The sequence below is a fragment of the Dipodomys ordii genome, unplaced genomic scaffold (genome assembly GCF_000151885.1).
Source record: "Dipodomys ordii isolate 6190 unplaced genomic scaffold, Dord_2.0 Scaffold130, whole genome shotgun sequence".
In the NCBI taxonomy this organism is placed as follows: domain Eukaryota; kingdom Metazoa; phylum Chordata; class Mammalia; order Rodentia; family Heteromyidae; genus Dipodomys; species Dipodomys ordii.
Window position 1 is genome coordinate 3284460 of NW_012267346.1, and position 3669 is coordinate 3288128.

At 49.1% G+C, this 3669-nt stretch overlaps 1 protein-coding gene across 1 annotated transcript in view; it reads left to right on the forward strand.

Moving 5' to 3' along the window:
• Window positions 1–2927: 2927 nt before the first annotated feature.
• Atxn1 (ataxin 1) overlaps window positions 2928–3669 on the forward strand; it is a 402543-nt gene continuing 401801 nt past the window's right edge. The window contains exons 1-2 of the mRNA XM_013030467.1: window positions 2928–3039; window positions 3439–3587. The gene's annotated coding sequence lies outside the window, so the exon portion shown is untranslated. The remainder of the gene's footprint in view (window positions 3040–3438; window positions 3588–3669) is intronic.

Here is a 3669-nt window from a genome sequence, read left to right on the forward strand (position 1 = left end):
CTGTTCAAGTATGCAGAGGTCCAACTGTGGTATTTTTCATTGGAAAAATTATAACCATAGAAAAATTAATGAACGCAAGAAATAAATAGAAGAATTTAGTTCTCTCACAGCCAAAAAGCATCCAGGCAGACTGCATCCAGACAGAAAGCAGGGTTGTTCATGTAGAGAAGTTGTCAGGATTCACCAGGATTCTGATTCCATAGATCTGATTCTGAAATTGAAAAATCTCCCTTTGCTGCCCTGAGGACTACTCTTTAAAAAGCAAGGATGTAATATAAAAATCATATGACCTAATATATACTCTCTGGCCCTTTTTCAATCTTCAAGAGTAGAGAGGACCAAAATGGCAAAGTAGATATAACGAATTAAAATTGATTTCCATGTTATTTGAACAAGCCAAAAGCATAGGTTAGGAGTAAGGCTTAGCTAGCATCATTACTCCAGTTCTTTTCTTTCCAAAGATTGAGTTATCCTCAATTGAATATCACATGAGGTTTGTGTGTAGGACTGCAGTGCTGTGTGATTGCCTATTGGCTTCTTGAAAGATTTTTTTTTCTTTCATCGGGTTTTCATTTTTATGAAAAAAATCTCACTTTTAAAGATTCACTTAATTCTTCGTGATTGTGCATTTAGCATTTTGTCATCTGAAAACCAAACATTTCAGCAGCAAAGTAATAAAACCATTTCACCAGTATTTTATTTACGTTAGGCCTCTCAGGTAGCAATAGGTTCAGGTTTTAGTGACAGATTCTGGCTTTAGTCTTAATGGCTAAGAAAGCAAAGGACACATTTCTTATTGTTTTTACTGTGGGCAATATATATTTTTAGATTCCTTGAGGGAACAGTTTAAATTAACTAACTGTAATCTGAATTATGACTTTTAATATGTTTAAGACTGTTAAAATAAATTAACTGCTTTCTGCCAGAGTAATAATTACAATATTAGCTTATTCCCCCCCCCTAAAATTTCTTTAAATGTAAGATGTCTAAAAATAGTGTGAAGGTGGATTGGACAGTTTGCAGATGATAGGTTGGAATAAAAACATCTCAGTTAAGCCAAAAACATGGCAACCAATATTTTCTGTTATAAAAATATTTTAGATGAATTTAGGTTTTCATGAAAGCTGTCTGAAACTGAAAAGAAGAGCAGAAGCTCTGTTTATTCACAGGCCAGCAACGGTAATACCTGCGGCACAAAACACCAGTCTTTTCCACCTTCTTTTTTTATGCCGGTACTGGGGCTTGAACTCAAGACTGTATGCTCTTTCCTTTGGCTTTATTTCTTAGGGCTGGCACTCTACCCTTTCAGCTGAAAGTCTCACAAGAAGCTGGGATTACAGGTATGTGCCACCGATGTCCAGCCTTGAACTCCTTTTAGTTGTCAGCTGTGCCAAGTGTGGGCAAAAGATATGCCCCATTACGTTGTTTGAACTATTACCCTTCACCTTCATTAAGGCTTGTCCAGGAAAACAAAACAAGGCAGAGCCTTTGCAGGAAACTGATGTTAACTGTCCACTAGAGGCTGTAATGAGACCAATAATGTCACTTCAGTACAACCGGAGGTTTAAAGCTAACAACCACTGATTTTTAAATGAACAGAAAAAGAAAGTTGTAGAAAAACCAGTGGGAATGAGCAGTAGCACTTCCACTTAAAGGAACCGTGTCAATGCGCACAGCATTTCCAAATGTGAAGGGCAGAAAAAAAAAACATGTCCAGGGTTTTCCACCTTCCTCCTTCTTTTGGATTCTTATCATTAGTATTACTTAAAAAAAAATTCTCCAGGGCTTTGGCTCTACAGTAGAGTTACTTAAAAGCTGACACATTTCTCGTGGTGATTTTCTTTTTGTGCTTCAGTTGGTGACTAACTGTTAGGTCACAAGTACATGTAGCCACAAAGGTCTCTCAAATACAGCTTACCCGAGAGAGAGACGGGAGGGAGGAGATCTCAGGTTTCTAGACACTGAGTTCTAAGCACTTGAAGGAGGTCAAATGCTGCCCTGACACCTACTGGTCTTGCAGCGTTATCTGCACGCAGGCTAGGAGACCTCCACACTGCGCGATGCCCGGGTGGGCTGCGCCCCTTCCCCCGCCAGCGGCCACACCTGTTGGCTAGGTGCGTTCTCTCCAAAGGATCGCAGTCTCCCGGTGGTGGTACCAGCGGTGGTGTGGGGTGTCATGGGGTTGGGGGCCGCGCTTACTCATTGAGATCAGAGGAAGTTCCTCCGGCGTGGATTCTCTAGAGCCACCGTTTAAAGATCAGTTTACTTTTTTTTTTTTGTTTCTCCAACACTGGTTACCTCACTTCCGATTAAATGAATGATCTGGATGGAGCGGCGAAGGGGCGCGCGCTGGTCGTCTGTGTGTCTAATCCAGGCCAGGGAGGGAGTTCCATACCCAAAGCCGATTTCCTGACCTGCAGAGAGAGAGAGTGAGAGAGAGAGAGAGAGAGAGAGAGAGAGAGAGAGAGAGAGAAAAGAGGGCGCCGCGCTCGCCAGCTTTCGCAGGCTAGGAAAGGTGAGGGTGCACGCGCTGGGGGGGGTGCGGGGGGCGCACCGGGATCCAGGGGCTTAAAACTTTGCCGAGGAGTTGCCCGCCGAGGTAGTCTGCACCACCCGGAGGGTTGTAGGTCCGCGAACACCCTGGCGACGACGGGGTTTGAGGATCTCAGTGATCCCGGGCAGGCTTCCGCGAGCGCCGGGCACCGAGGACGCGGCGGGATTAGAACGAGCCCGGCTCCCCCTCCCCCTTGGGGATTGCACGGGTGCCTAGGGGAAGCCTGGAAACCTTTTTTTGTTTTTGGAGGGGGGGGAGGGAAGGAGTCCCCTTCACCAGGTTGCCCGAGTTGTACCCAGCTGTCTTCTCCGTCCTCTCCATCTGGATACAGACGCCCGGGGAGGCGCGCGAGCCCTGCGCGCGGTCACCCCTCAAATTACCTCATCGCCCCAACTCCCCGCCCCTTTCCCAAACCTGGAAGAAACGGTCCCTTCGGGCGGGCCGGTGTCTGCGCTCCGGATCCCCAATCCCCAGCCACGCTAGGGGTGTGTGGGAGTCGGGCGGGGGGAGGGAAGAGACGCCGGCCTCCACCCCCCTCATCACCCCCGCCTCCCCGGGGTGGGGGGCCGCGTGCACCCCAGGGTTAAGGGCGCGGGGCGGCGGGCGCGCGGTGCGCTGGCGGGGCTCGGGGCGGCTCTCCCGGCCGCCGGCCCGAGGGTGCCCCCTTCCCCCCACCTCCACCAAGTCGGATCCTGGAGCTGCGGCGGCGGCAGCCAACTGCTCCATATTTGGCTTCAATTACACATTTACATACTGGAGCGAGCGGGCGAGCGAGCGAGCGAGCGCGAGGGAGGGGGGACGGGCGGAGGGAGGGGAGGGGAGGGGGGAGGAGGAGGAGGAGGAGGAGAGAGCAGAGTATACCGCAGACATCATTTCTACTACAGTGGCGGAGCCGTACAGGACCTGTTTCACTGCAGGGGGATCCAAAACAAGCCCCGTGGAGCAGCAGCCAGAGCCAGAGCAGCCGCAAGACATTGTTTCTCTCCCTCTGTCCCCCTTCCCCACGCAACCCCAGATCCATTTACACTTTACAGTAAGTGGCTATTTTTTTTTCCTCCTCTGATTCTTTCTCTCCCCCTCCCCCATTCTCTTCTCTCCCCCCCTCCCTATTTAGA